Consider the following 25,120-nt stretch of genomic DNA (forward strand, 5'->3'; position numbering starts at 1 on the left):
GGAGGGGCAGAAATCCGTCCTGGGAAGGGAGTCTTAAAAAAGAGAGAAGTTTCCAAACACCAGGAAACACTCTCACTGGCAAGTCTGTGGCGAGCCTTGGAACCTCAGAAGGCAACATAATCAGGAGGAAAAATAAATAAATAATTAAAACCCACAGATTATATACCCAATGGTAACTCCCAGCGGAGAAGCAGCACAGACTCCCACATCCGCCACTAGCAAACAGAGGCTGGGCAGGGAGGCCCGGGCTGCACTGCTTAGATTAAGGACCAGGCCTGAATGCCCCAAGGGCAATCTGAGGGAACTAACTTGAGATAGCAAACCACACTGTGGGATAGCTATCCAGGGAAAAGCCCTAACCTAAGACACCGCCAGACCCGCTCACAGAACAAAGGACTGAACAGAGCCAGCCGGCTGTGGGCCGGCCCACCCCTGCCGGAGACAGGCAGGTGAGGGCAGCCAGAGCTGGAAGGGGGCAATTGTGGCCCCAGAGAGGCATCATCTACCAAACTGCAAGCAGACTTTGTTGCTAACCAAGACTTCTTGGGATTCTGGACGGTCGACATCTGCCTGAGAAGGTGTGCTGGTTGTACACCCAGAAAACCAAGTGGCAGGGATGGGGGAAGTGATAAGTCACAGCGACCACACTCACCAAGCACCTGGTCACCTGAGCTGCTCGCACCTGGGAAGGGCACAAAACGCAGGCCCAACCGAGTCTGCGCCTCTGAGGACTACCCAAGTACCTGAACCTGAGCGGCTTAGACCTGGGAAGTGCATACAACCTAGGGCCGGCCTCAGACAGTTCCTGGCAGAGCAACCTAGAGCCTAAGCAGTGTAGACAGGGAAAGCACACACGCCATGAGTGGGGGCAAACCCAGTGTGGCCGAGACACTGCGAGCAAATGCCAGTGTTATTTGTTTGCAATGTTCTTCCCTCCCCACAGTACCACTGAACAACTGAGCCTAAAAAAGTGTCCACCACCGCCCCCTTGTGTCAGGGCGGAAATTAGACACTGAAGAGACCAGCAAACAGAAGAAGCTAAAACAGAGGGAACAGTCTTGGAAGTGACAGGTGCAATAGATGAAAACCCTGTAGTTAGCACCGAAAAATGGCAACGCACTCCAGTATTCTTGCCTGGGAAATTCCATGGATGGAGGAGCTTAGTAGGCTACAGTCCATGGGGTCGCAAAGAGTTGGACACAACTGAGCGATTTCACTCACTCACATAGGAAGGGGCCTATAGATCTTGAGAAGTATAAGCCGGATCAAGGAACTATCTGAAAATGAACTGACTCCACACTGTCCACAGCAACACCAGAGAAAGTTCTAGATATATTTTTACTATTATCATTCTTTAAATTAAAAAAATTTTTTTAAAGTCCTCTATTACTCCTTTAATTTTCATTTTTATAACCTACTATTACTTTGCAAAAAAAGACCCTATTTTTTCAAGCAAACTTCATATATATATTTTATAATTTTTGTGACTTTGTTTTTTTCTTTAACATTGTATTTTTGAGAATCCAACCTCTACTCTAGATTTTTAATCTTTGCTTTTTGGTATTTGTACCAAAAATTTTGTACCTTTAAGAACCCAATCTTCAGTACCCATTTTTACTTGGGAGCAAGATTACTGGCTTGACTGCTCGCTCCCCCTTTGGACTCTCTTTTTTCTCCACTGGGTCACTTCTGTCTCCTCCCTCCCCCTTGTCTTCTCTACCCAACTCTGTGAATCTATTTGTGTATTCTGGACTGTGGAGAACACTTAGGGAACTGATTACTGGCTGGATCTGTCTCGCTCCTTTTGATTTCCCCCCCTTTATCGTCCTGGCCACCTCTGTCTCCTTCCTCCCTCTTCTCTTCTCTGTATAACTCCATGAACATCTCTGAGGGATCCAGACTGTGAAGAGCACATACGGAAGTGATTACTGGCTAGCTTGCTCTCGCCTCTTTTGATTCCCTCTCTTCTCTTCCTGGTCACCTCTATCTCCCTCCTCCCTCTTCTCTTCTCCATGTGACTCTGTGAACCTCTCTGGGTGTCCTTCACTGTGGAGAAACTTTTTATCTTTAACCTAGATGAGATGTTTTATCATTGGCACTGTATAGATGGAGAAGTCTTGAGGCTATATATAGAAAACTATGAAACACTGATGAAAGAAATCAGAGGACACTAATAGATGGAGAAATATACCATGTTCATGGATTGGAAGAATCAATATAGTGAAAATGAGTATACTACCCAAAGCAATCTATAGATTCAATGCAATCCCTATCAAGCTACCAATGGTATTTTTCACAGAGCTAGAACAAATAATTTCACAATTTGTATGGAAATACAAAAAACCTCAAATAGCCAAAGCAATCTTGAGAAAGAAGAATGGAACTGGAGCAATCAACATGCCTGATTTCAGGCTCTACTACAAAGCCACAGTCATCAAGACAGTATGGTACTGGCACAAAGACAGAAATATAGATTAATGGAACAAAATAGAAAGCTCAGAGATAAATCCATGCACCTATGGACACCTTTTCTTTGACAAAGGAGGCAAGAATAAACAATGGAGAAAAGAAAATCTTTTTAACAAGTGGTGCTGGGAAAACTGGTCAACCACTTGTAAAAGAATGAAACTAGAACACTTTCTAACACCATATACAAAAATAAACTCAAAATGGATTAAAGATCTAAATGTAAGACCAGAAACTATAAAACTCCTAGAGGAGAACATATGCAAAACACTCTCTGACATAAATCACAACAGGATCCTCTATGACTCACCTCCCAGAATATTGGAAATAAAAGTAAAAATAAACAAATGGGACCTAATTAAAATTAAAAGCTTTTGCACAACAAAGGAAAATATAAGCAAGGTGAAAATACAGCTTTCAGAATGGGAGAAAATAATAGCAAATGAAGCAACTGACAAAGAATTAATCTCAAAAATATACAAACAGCTCCTGCAGCTCAATTCCAGAAAAAAAAATGACCCAATCAAAAAATGGGCCAAAGAACTGAACAGACATTCCTCCAAAGAAGACATACAGATGGCTAACAAACACATGAAAAGATGCTCAACATCACTCATTATCAGAGAAATGCAAATCAAAACCACAATGAGGTACCACCTCACGCCAGTCAGTATGGCTGCTATCTTAAAGTCTACAAGCAATAAATGCTGGAGAGGGTGTGGAGAAAAGGGAACCCTCTTACACTGTTGGTGGGAATGCAAACTAGTACAGCCACTATGGAGAACAGTGTGGAGATTCCTTAAGAAACTGGAAATAGAACTGCCATACGACCCAGCAATCCCACTGCTGGGCATACACACCAAGGAAACCAGAGTTGAAAAAGCCATGTGTACCCCAATGTTCATCGCAGCACTATTTATAATAGCCAGGACATGGAAGCAACCTAGATGTCCATCAGCAGATGAATGGATAAGAAAGCTGTGGTACATATCCACAATGGAATATTACTCAGCCATTAAAAAGAATACATTTGAATCAGTTCTAATGAGGTGGATGAAACTGGAGCCTATTATACAGAGTGAAGTAAGTCAGAAAGAAAAACACCAATATAGTATAATAATGCATATATATGGAATTTAGAAAGATGGTAATGATAACCCTGTATGCGAGACAGCAAAAGAGATACAGATATATAGAACAGTCTTTTGGACTCTGTGGGAGAGGGCGAGGGTGGTATGATTTGGGAGAATGGCATTGAAATATGTACATTATCATATGTGAAACGAATCGCCAGTCCAGGTTTGATGCATGATACAGGATGCTTGGGGCTGGTGCACTGGGATGACCCAGAGGGATGGAATGGGAAGGGAGGTGGGAGGGGGGGTTCAGGATGGGGAATACATCTACACCCGTGGTGGATTCATGTCAATATATGACAAAACCAATACAATAATGTAAAGTAATTAGCCGCCGATTAAAATAAATATATATTTTAAAAAATAAATAACGAATAGCAGGCTGAAGTGGCATCAAATCATTAGCCTGCCCAGAGTGACAAGTTAATAGCCCACCTAGGGTGCTCCCATGTCTCAGTCCTGCCTTTGCCCTCATCATAAATACTAAGTAATTATCGAGTGAACCATAATACCAGATCAGGTTTCCCCACCCAGTTAAGCACCAAGGGTATGGAGGAGCAGGCCTAGCTCTCTAAAAGATATGTGCACACAGCTCGAGTACAGACAGTGGGCCTGGAAGGGTGATAAGCAAAGCAGTGGAGACAGGGCCTCGGGCATTTTCATCAGCTCTTGACAGGTGCAGAGATTCAGAAGCAGAGGCTAAGCCTTTACCCTTCAGAAAGAAAGGAGAAAAATTCATATTTGCCAACTTAATCACCAAACATGACATCTCACAAATCTGAATAGAGAAGTGCTGTCAAATTCAGCCTGACTGGCTGCATTATAATGACAGTGAGTCAATTTCAATCAGTGATGGATCGCTGGATAAATGCCACAGCATTCTTAAATGACCTTAATATCTTATCAAGTTATGATGTCACAATTCTTCTTTTTTACGAATTAACAGTATAAGCCATCGATAAAACCTGTGGGCCAGAGGAAGTATCAAGTTACCACCTAACAAGGATAATGTGTACCAAGTCCTTCTGTGTCCACTTGATGCCCAGTTCACCTTCCCCCAAGACCATAGACTCTGGGAAGGTAAGGACGTTGCCCAGGGCCTGCCACATATTAGGTGCTCTCTAATTATTGTAGTTCCAGAATCCTGCATGCTGTGATCAAGCTGACAATATTCATGTCCTGGGATGGTTTCAGTCTCATAAAACCAGTAACTTCTGACCGTGATCACTGTAAAAAATGCTATATCTGCACTACCATACTGTCAACCCAATGACAAAAATAAATTGCCACGCACTGCAAATCAGACTCGTGTTAAGATCAAGCTAATTTCCGACCACAAAATACAAAAGTGTAATGTTCACCAAGTACTGAATGACCACTAACATTAAACACAGAAGATGTTTAAAGTGAACACTGCTACTCACTCCCCCCAAAACAAGTAGTGGTTCCATTCCTGGTGCTTCTTCAGCATTGAGGGAGTGCTGAGTGTTGTACCGCTTCTGTTAAACTGCATCACCAAGAGCTGGTCAGATGCCTTCCTGCCTCTCACTATGAGCTCTTAGAAGAGTTCACATGCAAGACAGGGGCTAACACACAAGATTCTCAGTAATTGTCTACCAAATGGAGAAAGGTGGTGGGAGGTGGAAAGGAGAAGGCTCCCATTTAATGTGCTTTTAGTGAGATAGGTATTATGGTCTCCACTCTAATGGTGGGAAAGGTGAGAACGAGAAGAACGAAGAAGCTTGCTCAGGCTCAAGCTCACAAAGCAAAGCCAGAATTCACACCAGCTCTGACTAAGAGCCATCTGCTACACCGCCTCCCCAGTGAGCTATGTTAAAAGGAGTTTTATATAGAATGTGATAATGCTTTAAAAAAAAAAAACAAAAACCTACAATCTATCTTCTAGAGAAACTGAAGGACACAATCTAAAAATCAGATCTGTAAAGTTTTCCTGTTCATTACTCAGTATTCCATCCAGTGAGACAGGATCACCAACTGCTCCCTCCATCCTGCTTGCCTCTATTAAGTAATTAAGATCAACATGACAGCCAGAGCAGGCACGTACATCCTGCTGCCACAGCCTCTTATAGAGAAACATGCACTCATCCCTGTAATGACAAGAGGAGTAACCCAAGTTTCATCTGTATTTAAATGATGTTTTACATGGCTTTTCTTCCTGGTCTTCCTATTAAAATGAGGTGGCTCAGTAGTAAATAATCTGCCTGCCAATGCAGGAGACATAAGACACGTGGGTTCAATCCCTGGGTGGGGAAGTTCTCCTGGAAGAGGCAATGGCAACCCACTCCAGTATTCTTGCCTGGAAAATCCCAAGGACAGAGGAGTCCAGAGGGCTACAGGCCATGGGGTCACAAAGAGTTGGACACGACTTAGCAACTAAAACAACAAAATAAATTTATGCCATAACATCTAAATATGACCTTTCTGAATAACTTAATAAAGAAGTATTGCATGTCTTAATCTGTTAGTTGCTGTTAGGCCTAGTGCTTTCCTGACACCCTTAGGAGGAAGGGAGTGTAGCAGAATGGTTAAGATCAAGTTCTGTGTAATTTACCACCTGCTTGATCTAAATAAACTAAGTATCAGTTTTCTCATCTGCAAAATAACGATGACAATAAGAATTAAATATTTTAAGAATTAAATGAGGTAACTATAAAAATCAAATGCTTAGCATAGCAGGAGGTTCGAAGTAAATGCTCAAAAATACTAATTTACTAACTAATAGGTATATCTAAAATGAATTCTTTAAAGGTTGCTTTTAAAGCATTACCATCTGGTAAAGAGAAACCAGACTGGATGTTAGGGAGTTTGGTTCTCCACCCAAGTTAGTGATTTCCATGCCAGATTTTGCAATGTATCACATGACTTCAGTTACTACAAAGTGTTGTGAAATATAAATATAAATGTAACTTACCTCAATTATTTAATATATGACACATAGGGAAGACCAGGTATTGTGAAGCCAAAACAACACAGGATGATGCAACATTTTTAAAAAGTTAACCTGTCCAAGTAACCTCCACTTTTATGCCTATCTTTCCAATCAAGGTTCATGCTGCAGACAAGTCAGATATAGCTAATGTCACCCAAGGCCATGTTTTAAAGTCTATAAACACAGATGCACACCAATGTGAATATATTTTATGCCACAGAACTATACACTTTAAAATGGTTAAAACTGTACATTTTATGTTATATATATTTTACCACAAAAAAATCTCTCATGTAAAGAAAGTGAAAAGAAAGTGAAGTCGCTCAGTCGTGTCCGACTCTTTGCGATCCCGTGGACTGGATCCCGTAGGCTACCAGGCTCCTCCCTCCATGGGATTCTCCAGGCAAGAATACTGGGATGGGTTGCTATTTTCTTCTCCAGGGAATCTTCCCGACCAAGGGATTGAACCTGGGTCTCCCGCATTGCAGGCTGACGCGTTAATCTCTGAGCCACCAGGGAAGCCCCTCTCATGTAAAACAGGAAAACTATTCTGCTGCATTTTTTTTTTTTCTTCTTGGCCATGCCTCATAGCTTGCTGGATCTTAGTTCCCAGAACAGGGATTGAACCTACACTTCTGGCTATGAAAGCGTGGGGTCCTAACTACTGGACCACCAGGGAATTCTCTTACTGCTTTAAAATGAGCATACATGGATTATATAAATGAAATACATAGCAGGCCCCCATATACCAGAAAACATAACACATAAAAATATACTTATACTGTGTCAAATTTGCTTTGTCCATAATTCACAAATTATTATAACACTAAATATTTCATTATGAATTTTTTGGTTACTTTTAATTGGAAGGATTTGAGTGGGGGAGATATGATCTCACTAATTTGTCCAGAAAAGGCATGGGTCTCTTTTATACTGTGTCAAATTTGCTTTGTCCATAATTCACAAATTATTATAACACTAAATATTTCATTATGAATTTTTTGGTTACTTTTAATTGGAAGGATTTGAGTGGGGGAGATATGATCTCACTAATTTGTCCAGAAAAGGCATGGGTCTCTTTTATACTAGATAAACAGCCATATATGAAGAAGCTAAGACATTCAAAAATCTTCTAGTGACTAGTTAGGTAAACACACACATATGAGATCTTTTTTTTTTTTTTCTTTTCTCCTATAAGAAATGAAGAACCCACATGTTTATAAAAATCTTTAATAACTTATGATGAATTTGGAAAGTATTTGATCCTGTTAATCTTGTTTTATTAATAGGTCAGTTCAGCAAAAAGCATCTAGGATAGCCTTACAGGGTGTGAGGCAGGGTGGAGGGAGAGGCTGGTGCTAAGGTGGAGAGACTGCATGTGTGTGTGTTTGTGTGTGGAAGTGGTGAGAGAAGATTCACCATAATCCTTTGCCTAGTGATAGCAGACATACTCATTGGGCTCTTAAGAGTGGTCAATCAATTGATCCTTGAGGCTTCCATAGTAACACACAATTTTGTAGGACTGCCTTGTTACTTCTTTGGTCTCTGCATTATGTGTGGCAGAAATGTCCATTCAAGGCCTGAGAGAATAAAGGTAATGGTCCATATCAAATGAGAGCCAATTTAAAATAAGAAATAGCTGCTCTGCCTCTCTACAGGGCTATATTGAAGAAGGATGAGGGGAATGTAGTAATGAGATTGGATGTTTAAATGAAGGAAAGTAACCATCACCATGGCATAGGGAAGAATCAAGACTCTGAGGCATCATGCCCTAACAGAAAGAATCCCTGACTAGGTATGGGAAAACCCAATTTCTACTCTTTACTTTATATCTAACTGATCATATGTTAGACAAGTCATCTCGCCTCATCTGACCTGACTGTCCTCATTTGTCATGTTACAGAGAGCCAAATGACAGACCCTCCACTCCCAGCATTCCACCATCCTGTGAGCTGACTAACCGAAGCTGGAGCTAAGTGAGACCTAATCTGAAAAGACCACTTTGGAGTGATGAGAGTCGAGCAGGGCTTTAAGAGAAGAAAGCGATATGGCCAGGAAAAGCATTAACCTGAAGGTAAATGCTGTGTTTTCTTAGAAAGAGAGTACACTGAATGGTATGCAATTAGAAACTAATAAATTGGTCTTGCCAAAATGAGAGGAAAAGTGGCTCATCACAAGAAAGGAAGGTCATCAGGTCAAGCATATGATGAAAGCATTGATTTTAATTGAGCTAGAAAGGTAAGTGGGAACCATGGAAGGGTCCTAACACCACCATCCCTTAGGCAGCAGGGTTTGCCAGGATTCAGTCCCTGGCCAGTAGCTTCTCTGCGCATGCATATGCTCTCCTGGGGGGACATCCTCTATTAAGAATCATCCACATCTCCCTGCAGATGAATCCCAAACACTACAAGACAAGTCCAGCTCCCTAATCCTAAGCCACAGAATCACCTCCCCATTATCTTCCTGGCTACACACTGAGATGTGTGGAAAATTGAAACTTAGCATGTCCCAAACTGAACCTGTCACTTCTTCTCAACACCCACATCAAACCTGCTCTTCCTGAGTGCCTGGATATTGGAAGCAACATTAACACTGATAGCTGAAGGTTGATGGCAACATCCAGAACGCTCATACCTAACCCCAAAGCTTCTTTTCCTCTATTCTCTAAAATCAATTGGTTCTTTTCTTAAACTATTCCCTTCTGCATCCCTGCTACCACTGCCTTGGATGAAGCCTGCCTCATCTTTGGGGAAGACAGCTGGAAAGGCCTCCTTTCTTGACTTCTTTAGTTCCAATTCCATACTGTAGCTAGAGACCTCTTTTTAAAACATATCATCTCCTGATTTGGTTATTTGTTATTATAATGTCTCAGGGTTGTGGGACGGAAGCTGGCAATGGAACAGCATGGAAAGGAGAGCTATCCAGTCCCTTTTGTGGTTTTATTTAGCTCTTGCTATTTCCTTCCCCAAAGGCTGGGCAGACTGGACCTTATTCTGTGATCACCAGTCACTTGAGAACAGTGTTGTTCTGTGAATGTTCTGGAGCTGCTTTAGGTGACTGCAAACTGCCCACGTTTTATTTATTCATATCTTTTCTTCCCCTAACCCTCCACTCCACCCACAAGTGAGAGTAGGAGGTTGGGGCTGGTTTTCTCTGCTCACAGTGGAAAATGGACACTGGAACAATTCCCAGGCCTGCCTCCACTGCCATCTGCAGGGGCTAAAGCAAACCACTCACTTAGTCCAGGCCACCATGTCCTAGGCTTTGAAATAGGGCCAATCTAAGTTGGCTTAAAGCTCAACATTCAGAAAACGAAGATCATGGCATCCAGTCCCACCACTTCATGGGAAATAGATGGGGAAACAGTGGAAACAGTGTCAGACTTTATTTTTCTGGGCTCCAAAATCACTGCAGAAGGTGATTGCAGCCATGAAATTAAAAGACGCTTGCTCCTTGGAAGGAAAGTTATGGCCAACCTAGATAGCATATTCAAAAGCAGAGACATTACTTTGCCAACAAAGGTCCATCTAGTCAAGGCTATGGTTTTTCCTGTGGTCATGTATGGATGTGAGAGTTGGACTGTGAAGAAGGCGGAGCGCCGAAGAATTGATGCTTTTGAACTGTGGTGTTGGAGAAGACTCTTGAGAGTCCCTTGGACTGCAAGGAGATCCAACCAGTCCATTCTGAAGGAGATCAGCCCTGGGATTTCTTTGGAAGGAATGATGCTAAAGCTGAAACTCCAGTACTTTGGCCACCTCATGCGAAGAGTTGACTCATTGGAAAAGACTCTGATGCTGGGAGGGACTGGGGTCAGGAGGAGAAGGGGACGACAGAGGATGAGATGGCTGGATGGCATCACTGACTCGATGGACGTGAGTCTCAGTGAACTCCGTGAGTTGGTGATGGACAGGGAGGCCTGGCGTGCTGGGATTCATGGGGTCGCAAAGAGTCGGACATGACTAAGCGACTGATCTGATCTGATCTGATCCTGCCCCCATGACTTGATAGTGATAAAGAAATACTGCAGAGAAGCACGTTGCAATCATTAAAGGTGTACATAAATGTAAAGGGGAACCCATTAGAGAAAGCCAATTTTTTTTGCTGGTAAAGTAATTTTAGAGGAGGATGCTTCTGGCCTTGGAGCACTATCCTAAATTGAAACAAAACAGCCCATGAAGTGAGCCTTATTTATACCACCTTGGTTCCAAGGAAACAAAACAGTAAGTGTTACAAAGTCACTGACACCCCCTCACATCGAAGTCCCACTACAAAGTCAAAAAGAATTTTTTAAAAAGGCACAGGGGTCTGGGTAGAAATATGTGACCAAAACACAAAACTGCAATAGTCCCTTCACTGTGAGAAAACAATAACTCGAGCACATGGGTCTTCTCCAAATTCACCTTGCAATAATGGACTGAAAACAGGCCATTCATACTGTCAACTAGGGATGAAAGAGAGAGGAAGGAAGGAAATAAAGAAGGAAGAAAGAAAGAAAAAGAAAAAAATAACACCCACAAGCTCTGGTTCACAATGCCAAAGAAGTGCAGCCATGCCTGTCTGCCCAACCCAAAGGCCTTTTAAAACATTCTATCAGCCAAGACTGCTTATCTCTTCTGGCTCCTGTTTTCCCTGGAAAGTGTGGGAAGTAAAGGATTGAGCAAGAGCGTAAAGAGAGAAGTAGGTCAGTTTTGAAAAGCAAGCTGTTATATCATCTACTTTTCAGAGGTTAAAAAGTCCACCTTTACCTTGGTGTTAAATCAGTGCTTCCTATTTGCAACCCTGGTTAATGGCTGCTGGTGGTCAAAAACACTGGTTTCCATTTGCTCTTCTGCTAGAGCAGAGAAATGTCTGGTTTCCATTCAGGGTAAACATAGTGAGTTGTCTTTTTCTGACATTACCTTTTCTGACACCAACTGGGTAGCCTTCCATGCAATCCTCTTTCGACACTTAGGTTAGTGCAAGATTCCACAGGTTTATGTGTCGAGTCCCACAAGACCGCCCCTACTTTAGATGCCAGTCTCAAGTCCCAGGGACTCAGATGATCCACACTTCTGTCCAACATGACTACAAATTCAGAGGTTCCCACAACCCCCTCCTCAAGCTTGGTAATTCACTAGAACGATTCATAGAATGCAGGGAAACACTTTATGCTTACAAGTTTATTGTAAAGGATACAACTCTGCAACAACCAAATGGAAGAGATGCACAGGGTGAGTATTTGGTGGTGTGTGTGGGGAGGGCGGCAGAGGGGGTGAAGCTTTCATGCACTAAGTATGACACCCTCCCAGAGCCTCTATATGTTCACTAATCTGGAAGCTCCCAGATTCTGTAGTCTAGGCATGTTTCTGGAAGTTTCACTACATAGGCACGATTGATTAAATCACTGGCCACTGGCAAATAGAAATCTCTTGACACCCCCTCCTCCCTCCTCAGAGGTCAGTGGCTAGACTGAAAGTTCCAACCCACTAATCACTTGGTTGGTTTCTATGGCAATCAGCCTCCATCTAGAAGCTACCCCAGAGTCACTCTATTTGCATAAACTAGGGTAGGGTTGAAAGGGGCTCATCCTGTGTAACAAAAGATGCTTCTATCAGGAAATTCCAAGGATTTTAGGAGCTCTGTGCTATAAACTGAAGGCAAAGACCAAATGTACATGTATTTCTTATTATACCACTCATGACATTACATTGCATGGGAACAGCCTTACAGAAGGGCTAATTCTTATTCAAAATAGTTGCAGTCTCAAACAGTGCCAAGTGGTCCACTTAGAAAGTCCGGTTCACCTTCAAGGCCCAAACAGAGCAGGCAGTCACTTAAGCCATGGATGTTCTGAGTTAATGACTTAGAGAAGTTACTTCTTAAGGGACACCTCTGACCAGGACCTTCACATTTGGCTTTTTCAGTTTTCTATTCCTTGCTTTCACAGCATTTATTACATACCTTTATATAATCATTCAATTGAGGTTTATTTCTCTTCAACTAAAATGATAAGCTCTAGGAGGTCTGGTCTACATGTCTCATGCTCATCATTGTATGCCTAGAGCTTAGCAGGCAGAACTGCTATTAAATATTAAATGAACATTAAAATAATTAAAATTAGAACCTCCCTTTCCCCTTGCTTGAAGCAAAAACCAGAACCATTTCCTACAAACACTGCATCATCTAATCTTCAAATCACCAGAATCCTTTAGGAAATTAAGTCTCTATTCTAGCCCAGTCAGCAGAGAAAAGAGGTTTAGTTTAGGCATGGCCGTAAGAATAATCTGAGGCAGCTCTGGGGTTACTGAGGTGATAAGAGGAAGGTCAGACTTCTAAAAGAACCCATAAAGAACTGTAATGACAGGAATCAGGTAGGTCGTCCCCATTCCAAAGAAGGGGAGTGGTAGGGTTTCCACACACTGGGTTGGCTTTGGGCTTCAGAACTCAGAGGACTCTGTGGCTTCATGTGGTATTAGCAAAGGAGAGAAACCATGCTCTCTCTGAAAGTTTAGAGTTGTGATGGCTTCCAGGAAATAAAAGCCACACTCTCTGTCTGAAAGTTTAATACATGACTTCTAAATCAGGGTGGGGCTTTGCCTGGCTCAGTGACAAATTCAGCAGCACAAGAGGTATCATCTTTGGTCAGTGACTGGGTTTCTCCTCTGTGCACAGCACATGAATCTACGATTATTTCTCAGCAACAAACTTGAAGGTAGAAAGATTGTACCAAGAAAGCTAATGGGGTCTTTTTTCCCTATCTCTATTTTTTCCCCTTAATCCATACAAAATAAATAACATTTTTCTATTTCTACCCGACAACATCGCGTGTTTCTATTGTGGAAAGTCTTTACTCATTGAAGGAAGACAACAACAAAGTCACTGTCAGTTGAACAGAGAAATGAAGAGGGTCCTATGTGCCACCAACTTGGTCCCAGCCAAGCGTGTAGGAGGACTGTCACATCTTTCATTCACTAGGTATCCTCAACAATCATGACCTAACCTCTACTGAGTGCAAAGCATCATCCCAGGTGCTGAAGGGGACAGAAAAGTGTCAGACTCAAGACATGAACTTCAAAAGGAGCTTATTTGGTAAATAAAGCATGAATACAAGATCAAACACATGGATTACATAGTTGTGTTTTAAGGTAATATATGCTAAGGAAATAACAGTCATTGTACAAGATTTATGAGTTGGACCATAAAGGGAAAGGGAGGTTCTAGTTTTAATTATTTTAATGTTCATAAGAATGTGCATAAGAAAAATGCACAGGATTTATATAAATGCGAGGTAATGGGATGAGGGATAGAAGGGAGGATTAATAAGGGGCACATAATATTTTATGTGAAGGGATGGGGAACAAATAAAAAGGCAAAAGGATATTTCAGAAGTTAGTGAAGAGACTGGAGTGAAATTTAGTTAGTGCGGATGGAGTGGAATTTTTGAGACAACAATAATGGAGATGAGTATAAAGTAGATTAGGGTTAAATATTAAAGTCTAGATTGTCAGGCTAAGAATTTTTCAAGATGAATCTCAGCCCTTGGTATGTAAGAGACACCTGAGAAATAATTGCTTTGGGATACAAATATCACTTTTAGAATTAATAGTCAAGAATTTTTACGAGAGCAGAAAGGAATTTAGATTAGAACATACAAGCAATAGGAAACCACTGACGGCATGTGAGCAGAGGATTGACGGAAAAAAAACTTAAGGGCATATTAGTATATATTAGGGAAATTAATTTGAAAGCATAAGGAAGCATTCATTGGAAAGGATTTGAGGATGAGAGCAATAAGCCTAATTCTGTATTAGGGTATACACATCACACCACCTTGTAAAATAAAGCATATTGGGACTTTGAAATACCAAGTAGAAAAGCAGTTATGCTTAAAAATATTAAGCTTTCAGATTAGCCAGTAAAATGATGCAACTGGACAAAACAATTAGATTTTGAGGGGACAGAGTTTTCCCAAAAGTCATAAATGATGTTTTCAAAACAGAAAAGTATTTGATTAGTTTCTGTTGTTGTTATTACTGTTTTGCTGCATCAAGCGGCACGTAGGGATCTTAGGCCCTGGACCAGGGATTGAATCCACGCCCCCTGCAGTGGAAGCATGGAGTCTTAACCATAGGACTGCCAGGAAAATTCCTGATTAGTTTCTCTACACTAGATGGTACTTGAATACTTTGGTAGAAATTAGATGCTTTGAGATAAAAATAATACTTTTAGAATTAGTAGCCAAATATTTCATGCAATGTTATATCAGAGAAGAACAGTCATTTAAAATACACACACACACACATACACAATGGTGCCACAGATACACAAGTGTCCATGTTAGACATGCCCGAGGCAAGCCATTCACCCAAGAGTATACTGGGCTTTTCTTCTAGAGAAATCGTTAGGCATTATGTCACTCACCATGCAACCAAATCTCTGTTTAAAATCAAGTTACAATTACTCTAATTATGGGCCAACATTTCATTTGTTTCACAACCGGTGCCTAATCAAACAGTTCTGTAGACTTTACCACAAGGTAACTTAATTGGAACTCCAGTACTTTGGCCACCTCATGCAAAGAGTTGACTCATTGGAAAAGACTCTGATGCTGGAGGAATTGGGGGCAGGAGGAGAAGGGGACGACAGAGGATGAGATGGCTGGATGGCATCACTGACTCGATACACGTGAGTCTGAGTGAACTCCGGGAGCTGGTGATGGATAGGGAGGCCTGGCATGCTGCGATTCATGGGGTCGCAAAGAGTTGGACATGACTGATCAACTGAATTGAATTGAACTTAATTAAATTCAGTGCCAAAAGAGATTTTTTACAGTTTTCTTTATGTAACTGATTTACCAGTTTAGGGATCAGAAATCTTATTTCTATAAAAATTACTACAGGAACTAAATCTAAATTAAATCAAAACACATCCATTAAAAACTATATTCTTCTTTCATAAACACTTTGTTTAAATATCCCCCAGCAACAGGCCTGTGTGGACAAACCAGGAAGTGAGAACAAATATGATCACGTTGTGAAAGCAGAGTAAGATGAAAGAATACATTTGGAATCTGCTGAAGCACTATTCAGATTTCATGTAAAAAATCATTCCTATGGAAACATCAATTTATATAAAATTGTCACAGGAGGAATTGCAAAAGGAGAAATCTCCATTTTGTTGTTTGGCAATTCCCCTCAACCTCCCATGCAAATGCCTTTTCCTACAGCTGGGCTGGCTCATATGAAATGAGGGCGCTCACCCACCTGCCTGGTGAATGGAGAACAGGGTTAAGCTATCATTTTCATGATACAAAGTCAGTCCTGAAACCAAAACAAAACAAAACAATCGCAGTCTTTAATGACTTACTTTGGAGAAATGTGCCTTTTGCTTCTAAGGTAACAAGCAAATTCCATTCCTCCTAATGGTTTTGCCGAGATTTCTGTCATTCCTTGTGATTTACTTTAAATTATAAACTCCTTAAAAACAGCAACCATATTTTACTGTTTGACCAGTTTGTTTTTTCACTGAGTATGAAGACTCAGTGACCCAGACATAACAACAGTGATATATATCTAATGATTATTTTTATTGTTCAAGAAAAGTGTTATCAAACAAGACTTGTCACAGATCACATTCCCCTACCAAGTAGAATCATACGCACCTGCACTCAGCACCTTTTCCTTCATTCCTAGAGGTCTGCCTTGTGGAAGAGGCAGCTGGAAGATACCTGTGCAAAAACAGAAGGAATTCCCACTACTGACAGTTACTTTTATTCTTATTTTTAATTTTAAGCAGGATTTGACTAAGTTTACTATAAAAATTTGCAAAAAAGCAAAATGGCTGTGTGAGGAAGAGAAGCGAAAAGCAAAGGAGAAAAGGAAAGATATAAGCATCTGAATGCAGAGTTCCAAAGAATAGCAAGGAGAGATAAGAAAGCCTTCCTCAGCGATCAATGCAAAGAAATAGAAGAAAACAACAGAATGGGAAAGACTAGAGATCTCTTCAAGAAAATTAGAGATACCAAGGGAACATTTCATGCAAAGTGGGCTCGATAAAGGACAGAAATGGTATGGACCTAACAGAAGCAGAAGATATTAAGAAGAAGTGGCAAGAATACACAGGAGAACTGTACAAAAAAGATCTTTACGACCCAGATAATCACGATGGTGTGATCATTCACTTAGAGCCAGACTTCTGGAATGTGAAGTCAAGTGGGCCTTAGGAAGCATCACTACAAACAAAGCTAGTGGAGGTGATGGAATTCCAGTTGAGCTATTTCAAATCCTAAAAGAGGATGCTGTGAAAGTGCTGTGCTCAATATGCTAGCAAATTTGGAAAACTCAGCAGTGGCTACAGGACTGGAAAAGGTCAGTTTTCATTCCAATCCCAAAGAAAGGCAATGCCAAAGAATGCTCAAACTACCTCACAAGTGCACTCATCTCATATGCTAGTAAAGTAATGCTCAAAATTCTCCAAGCCAGGCTTCAGCAATACATGAACTGTGAACTTCCAGATGTTCATGCTGGTTTTAGAAAAGGCAGAGGAACCAGAGATCAAATTGCCAACATCCGCTGGATCATTGAAAAAGCAAGAGTTCCAGAAAAACATCTATCTGCTTTATTGACTATGCCAAAGCCTTTGACTGTGTGGATCACAATAAACTGTGGAAAATTCTGAAAGAGATGGGAATACCAGACCACTTGACCTGCCTCTTGAGAAACCTATATGCAGGTCTGCTGCTGCTGCTGCTAAGTCGCTTCAGTCGTGTCCGACTCTGTGCGACCCCATAGACAGCAGCCCAACAGGCTCCCCAGGCCCTGGGATTCTCCAGGCAAGAACACTGGAGTGGGTTGCCATTTCCTGCTCCAACGTGTGAAAGTGAAAAGTGAAAGGGAAGTTGCTCAGTCATGTCTGACTCTTAGCAACCCCATGGACTACAGCCCACCAGGCTCCTCCGTCCATGGGATTTTCCAGGCAAGAGTACTGGAGTGGGGTGCCATTGCCTTCTCCGATATGCAGGTCAGGAAGCAACAATTAGAAATGGACATGGAACAACATACTGGTTCCAAATAGGAAAAGGAGTACATCAAGGCTGTATATTGTTACCCTGCTTATTTAACTTCTATGCAGAGTACATCTTGAGAAACGCTGGGCTGGAAGAAGCACAAGCTGGAATCAAGATTGCTGGGAGAAATATCAATAACCTCAGATATGCAGATGACACCACCCTTATGGCAGAAAGTGAAGAGGAACTAAAGAGCCTCTTGATGAAAGTGAAAGAGGAAAGTGAAAAAGTTGGCTAAATGTTGGCTCAACATTCAGAAAACTATCATGGCATCTGGTCCCATCATTTCATGGGAAATAGATGGGGAAACAGTGGAAACAGTGTCAGACTTTATTTTTCTGGGCTCCAAAATCACTGCAGATGGTGACTGCAGCCTTGAAATTAAAAGATGCTTACTCCTTGGAAGGAAAGTTATGACCAACCTAGATAGCATATTAAAATGCAGAGACATTACTTTGCCAACACAGGTCCGTCTAGTCAAGGCTATGATTTTTCCAGTAGTCATGAACGGTGTGAGAGTTGGACTGTGAAGAAAGCCGAGTGCCGAAGAATTGATGCTTTTGAACTGTGGTGTTGGAGAAGACTCTTGAGAGTCCCTTGGACTGCAAGAAGATCCAACCAGTCCATCCTAAAGGAGACCAGTCCTGGGTGTTCATTGGAAGGACTGATACTGAGGCTGAAACTCCAATACTTTGGCCACCTCATGGAAGAGTTGACTCATTGGAAAAGACTCTGATGCTGGGAGGGATTGGGGGCAGGAGGAGAAGGGGACGACAGAGGATGAGATGGCTGGATGGCATCACTGACTCGATGGACGTGAGTCTGAGTGAACTCCGGGAGTTGGTGATGGACAGGGAGGCCTGGCATGCTGCAATTCATGGGGTCGCAAAGAGTCAGACACGACTCAGCGACTGAACTGAACTATAAAAATAATGCAATACTTCTATAGACATTTCTTAGTCAGGTAAACAAGCTAGGCTTCAACAAGGAATCAGGTACTCCTGTTAGACAATGCACAAACACAATGCAAAGGCGAATAGGCCAGTGCTCCTCTGTAGACAAAGCAGACACTGCTGCTACACATGAGAATGAAATTTAAAGGAAAAAAAAAAAAAAAACAAAACAAAACTGTGAATGTCAGTGACATCCACGGGCACTATACATGCCTGTATAAACCGTGTGCATATAATAGTATGCATAATTAATTATGTGGATAGTGAATTCAATAAACATTTGAGAGCCTATTCTATGCAAGAATGGTATTATTCCTAAGAAAATGAGGCAATTCTATTGTCATGTCTAAAGATACTGTCTAATGAGCCCACCTGTAAACTGATAAAGTCAGTCAGTACTGAGGCAGGCCAGTGGCCTCGACAGTCTCCTCAACTTTGGTCATTTCGTTGTCTGCCAGTTACTCTCTCTCCCTGTACTTTCCACTCTAGTGCCTTTTAGTTTACATTTGTATTCACTGGATTCTCTTGACAGGGGAGAATTTATTGAACATTTGCTATGTTGTAGGCTAAACAGGACAAGAAGGAATGACAGTCACTAAATGAGAATTCATTTTACTTTTGTATTTCACCTCATATCTACCCTTCAAACACTCAAAAGTTAGGGCGATGGGAAATATACACAAAATGAATAGGGAACAGAAATATATATAATCAAGGATTGAACAGGATAGTTGAAACCACAGTGAGATATACCTGCATAATGCTTTGAAGTTTATGGAGTAATTTTTCCCGTAAGTCATTTAAATCACTCACTTGACTTTACTAAGGATACCAGCTCAGAGAGAAAAAATAGCTGCCTAAGTCAGATGTATGGTGAACAAGAGCTTGATCCCATTACTGACACCAAATATGGTAGTGTTCTCACTATTAATGCTGCCTCTCACAAAGGCCAACAGTAAGAGTTCAGGGAATGGAGAAAGCAGCACAGGTGATGTATATCTGAGAGTCTGGGAATATGATGGAGCTGGATCAAGAATTCCAGTTGGGGAAGGGCAAGAGCAGGGAGGTCCCGAGTGAGGAAAAGTAATGAGTCAGCAGGTCCCACTGCTGACTGATGGTAGTCTTCTAGCCAAACGGAAATGTAAGGTGTAAAAATACATCTTCACAAAGATGTATAAAGACACTTTCAAGACTTAAGATTCCAGAATGAAGAATATAGTTTGTCTTGACTCACAAAAGAGAAACACTATATATTCTAAAATAGAATGCAAGGAATGTTTTAGGAAAATGAACCTAGCGGGGCCTGGGAGATCCCCTGGGGCAGGAGAGGGGAGGGGAGACAGAATGAAGGCAAGGGAAGCGGGTAGGATCCTACTGCAGTAATTCAATAACTGAGCAGTGGGGGCCCAAACAGGGCAGTGTGAGTGAAAGTAACAGGAGTGAATTTAAGCAGCAGTAACAGAAAAAAACTTGACAAGTATTGGCTGATGGGAGATATGAGGAAAGGAAATAGGAATGAAGTTGGGTGAAAGGCTTTATCATGAAGTGTGAGTTAATATTCAATTATTCATTGGAAGGCCAATGAGCAATCTGGTGAATTTCACTTTCACTTTGATCAAGGATAATTTGCTAACATAATAGAGGTTTTATTTCTTTATTAGGGGTTTGGCTAGGCTAAGTTTTGACTGAGTATTGCTCTTGGGAATGAACCCTGTAGGAAAGTTGAAGAAGGTGGGGTGAAAAGGCCACTTAGGTTCAGATCATAAAGAGACTTGGGTACCATGCTATGGAACCATGAAGGTTTTTATACAAGGAAGTGAAATGATCTGGTCAGTGTTAAATTTCAAATTTAGAAATGTAGTATTTGCTGCTTTGATAGCATGGGGGATTCATTAGAAGGGGGAAATGTATGAGACCAGATCAATAGTCCAAGGGATAAAAACAAAAAAGAAGGTTTGAAGTAAGACGTGACTGAGTGTGAGAAAAAGGGGAATAAAAGCAAATACTTTAAAGTACCATCACTCTTTCAAGCAGGTACTTTGCTAAATAGTTTATGGGCACGGATCCTAGGGCGGCTGCTGCTGCTGCTGCAAGTCGCTTCAGTCATGTCCGACTCTGTGAGACCCCATAGACGGCAGCCCACCAGGCTCCCCCATCCCTGGGATTCTCCAGGCAAGAATACTGGAGTGGGTGGCCATTTCCTTCTCCAATGCATGATAGTGAAAAGTGAAAGTGAAGTCGCTCAGTCGTGTCTGACTCTTAGCGACCCCATGGACTGCAGCCACCAGGCTCCTCCGTCCATGGGATTTTCCAGGCAAGAGTACTGGAGTGGGGTGCCATTGCCTTCTCCGATCCTAGGGCTACTCAGTACTAATCAGGACTAGTGGCAAACGCGATGTTAAGGAGAGCCAGGACTCAAGGACAAGTGACCACCCTTGTTTTGGACCCAGGGTCAATGGGGAAAATTGGTCAGTAGAGAACAGTTTTTTAAAAATACTGAGTTTGCAGTACCTTTTAGGTGGTGAGGTTTAGTAGGCAGTAGGAAATAAACTGGAGCCCTGTGGAGAAGAGAACATATGAATGAGTTGTTAGACTGTTTTTGCCACTGACTCTGGCCAATGTTGGATTCAAAGGCTTGTGCTTGGTTATTTGGAAAAAAATAAGTTATTTAAGATAAAGGCTCACACTTGGTAATTTGGTAAAAATAAGTTATTTAAAATAAAAAACTAAATGTAGACTGAGTCTATCGCCTATAAAAAGTAGCTCACTTAATACTTTCCTTTGTGAATATTTCTATTTAAAGATGGGGCAATTTAATTTTTTATGAAGGCAATCAAGTTGACTAAAATATATAGTCTGTATATTATAAAACACACACACATACACGTCTCTTAAGGTGGCTTTTACTTGTCTGCCCAAATGGAGGTAAACAGGATTGAAAGACTTTAAATATGAACTTCCAGTCTCCCACTGCAGGTGCTCACTGCTTTCCTGATCATGAATGGACAAGTCTCTAACAAAATGTGTAAGGGCAGATTTTTCATTGTATGCTGCTGCTGCTAAGTCACTTCAGTCATGTCCAACTCTGTGCGACCCCATAGACGGCAGCCCACCAGGCTCCCCCGTCCCTGGGATTCTCCAGGCAAGAGTACTGGATCAGATCAGATCATATCAGTCGCTCAGTCGTGTCTGACTCTTTGCGACCCCATGAATACCAGCATGCCAGGCCTCCCTGTCCATCACCAACTCCCGGAGTTCACTCAGACTCACGTCCATCGAGTCAGTGATGCCATCCAGCCATCTCATCCTCTGTCGTCCCCTTCTCCTCCTGACCCCAATCCCTCCCAGCATCAGAGTCTTTTCCAATGAGTCAACTCTTTGCATGAGGTGGCCAAAGTACTGGAGCTTTAGCATCATTCCTTCCAAAGAAATCCCAGGGCTGATCTCCTTCAGAATGGACTGGTTGGATCTCCTTGCAGTCCAAGGGACTCTCAAGAGTCTTTTCCAACACCACAGTTCAAAAGCATCAATTCTTCGGCGCTCAGCCTTCTTCACAGTCCAACTCTCACATCCCTACATGACCACAGGAAAAAACATAGCCTTGACTAGACGGACCTTTGTTGGCAAAGTAATGTCTCTGCTTTTCAATATGCTATCTAGGTTTGTCATAACTTTCCTTCCAAGGAGTAGTTTCTTTTAATTTCATGGCTGCAGTCACCATCTGCAGTGATTCTGGAGCCCCAAAAAAATAAAGTCTGACACTGTTTCCACTGTTTCCCCATCTATTTCCCATGAAGTGGTGGGACCGGATGCCATGATCTTCATTTTCTGAATGTTGAGCTTTAAGCCAACTTTTTCACTCTCCACTTTCACTTTCATCAAGACGCTTTTTAGTTCCTCTTCACTTTCTGCCATAAGGGTGGTATCATCTGCATATCTGAAGTTATTGATATATCTCCTGGCAATCTTGATTCCAGCTTGTGTTACTTCCAGTCCAGCGTTTCTCAAGATGTACTCTGCATATAAGTTAAATAAACACAGTGACAATATACAGCCTTGACGAACTCCTTTTCCTATTTGGAACCAGTCTGTTGTTCCATGTCCAGTTCTAACTGTTGCTTCCTGACCTGCATACAGATTTCTCAAGAGGCAGATCAGGTGGTCTGGTATTCCCATCTCTTGAAGAATTTTCCACAGTTTATTGTGATCCACACAGTCAAAGGCTTTGGCATAGTCAATAAAGCAGAAATAAGATGTTTTTCTGGAACTCTCTTGCTTTTTCCATGATCCGGCGGATGTTGGCAATTTGATCTCTGGTTCCTCTGCCTTTTCTAAAACCAGCTTGAACATCAGGAAGTTCACGGTTCACATATTGCTGAAGCCTGGCTTGGAGAATTTTGAGCATTACTTTACTAGCGTGTGAGATGAGTGCAATTGTGCGGTAGTTTGAGCATTCTTTGGCATTGTCGTTCTTTGGGATTGGAATGAAAACTGACCTTTTCCAGTCCTGTGGCAACTGCTGAGTTTTCCAAATGTGCTGGCACATTGAGTGCAGCACTTTCACAGCATCATCTTTCAGGATTTAATAGCTCAACTGGAATTCTATCACCTCCACTAGCTTTGTTCATAGTGATGCTTTCTAAGGCCCACTTGACTTCACATTCCAGGATGTCTGGCTCTAGGTCAGTGATCACACCATCGTGATTATGCATGAAAGTGAAAAGGCAAGAGTACTGGAGTGGGGTGCCACTGCCTTCTTTGTTTCATTGTATGCTGCTGAGTTTCATTGTATACTTCAGTGTAAAAAAGCTGCTCTGTCGCACGCTACTTAAACTTCATTTTGTGCTGTAAGTTTACTGGTTGGTTGCAGAAATAGTGAATATATTTAGCTTATCAACAGAATTAATAGAAACAGGAAGGAATTTCAGATGTGGTATGTTTTGTATATTTATAAATATCAATCTTCCCTTTGCTAGCTTTGCTAGAATTGGGAAATGTACCCTTGGGGAATCCAATTCTGAAGAATACTTCCTGTTTTCTTCTTCTCTGTGTAATTTATCTCTGTTTAATGTACTACATAATTATTTTGTCTACTTTCTATGTCTATCCACCAGGCTCAGTAGGCTCCAAGAGCACAGAGCTTTTATCTGTAAAGTTCAATGACATATCTTTCTCTAGCTTTTAACCCAGATAATAGGAGCTCAGTAAATAACTGCTGAGTGAATATATCACAGTCCTGTGATTACTGTACTTCACAAACTTGACATGTGTTTTTCCTTAGCAATCACGACTCAATTTCCATATTCTAACTTCATCTTGAACCATGATTTCTATTTATATACTCCAAAGAAATTCTTTTAGGACCTATATCATCATGAGATTCTGTAGGGCATTGAAGGTTACTGCTACAAAAAAATGAACGTGGGAGAAATGGTAGCCAAGTGTTACACCTTCCCAGATTCTCCAGGTGATTCCTCTGCCAAGCTCTGTCTTACAAGGAGTTATGATTCTTCTACCCTCCTACTCTGACTTCTTGTTTCCTGACCTCAGTTCCTGTTTTCAGCATCTGCTTCAACCTAGACTTCCTTTAGGTAATCTGACCCCAGGGTACCTGAGTTTAACATCTGTTATTTTCACTGCTTGACATTTTAATTTTTTTTGGTGTGTGTGGTTAAATCTAGAGGATGGTCTAGGCCTGTATTTCTTACACAGCCTAGAAACTCACATAATTTAAAGTTATAAGATAAATATTATAGACTACTTTCCCCTAAAGGTTCTTATTGCCCTTCCCTGTCCCCCTCACATAAAACCTAATAATTTCCTCACCACTCTGCTTGATGGGATAATCAGAGTGATCACTTGCATTCCTTATTCTACATAAATTTTTTTCTCTGGCCAACTGCATTTGGTAAGTAGGAATTATTATACAATCAAAGAAAAGAAGAAAACTACCACCAGTCTCCAGATGCATACAGTGAATGAAATTAAAAAGGACTTCAAACTTAGAAAAAAGAGAGATGTATTCTAAGCTACAAATTATCCAGTTGCTGTCTAGATATACGTTAGAAAAAATATTGTGCTTGTGCACTCTTTGTGAGATAGAGTCAGCACATAACCTAGGCTATGTGTTTTAAGTCATTGGATTTGGCCTAATTTAATTCATAGGCCAGCAGTTCCAAACACATCAATTTTATCAGCAAGGCAATGTTTAGAAAGGCTCATCAACTGCAGAGAAGACAATGCACTTGACAGCACTCCTTTCTCGAGCAATGACTCAAATCAGTTAGACTGAAAATAAATCCAGAGGGTACACAGCTGTCATATAGCCCAAAGTAGTCCTCTGAGCAATAATGTGATTCATTTTCCCCTATCTGTTCAACTGCTTCTGCAAACAGGATTGGAATCCAACAAGTACATTTTCATCCCACTGTGAAGGGAGAGTTCTTCAGTGTCATAGAGAGGGCTCTATTGGGTTCCTTTATACTTACAGGTATGGTAAACTGTGCATAGTGATTTCTTGATGTTATTTAATAAGAAACAGACATTTATTTCAATGATCTACATCAACCAG

General features: G+C 41.4%; 1 protein-coding gene across 3 annotated transcripts in view; it reads right to left on the bottom strand.

Annotated features, from left to right (window-relative positions):
• LRRC8B (leucine rich repeat containing 8 VRAC subunit B) overlaps positions 1–25,120 on the bottom strand; it is a 79,643-nt gene that overhangs the window by 30,705 nt on the left and 23,818 nt on the right. Inside the window, exon 1 of one of the 3 annotated variants that reach the window (XM_055585236.1) lies at positions 16,193–16,258. The exons of the other annotated variants lie outside the window; for them this stretch is intronic. The gene's annotated coding sequence lies outside the window, so the exon portion shown is untranslated. Of the gene's footprint in view, positions 1–16,192; positions 16,259–25,120 lie in introns of those variants that run through there. 3 annotated transcript variants of the gene reach the window in all.

This window comes from Bubalus kerabau, chromosome 6, assembly GCF_029407905.1.
Source record: "Bubalus kerabau isolate K-KA32 ecotype Philippines breed swamp buffalo chromosome 6, PCC_UOA_SB_1v2, whole genome shotgun sequence".
Taxonomy (NCBI): Eukaryota; Metazoa; Chordata; class Mammalia; order Artiodactyla; family Bovidae; genus Bubalus; species Bubalus kerabau.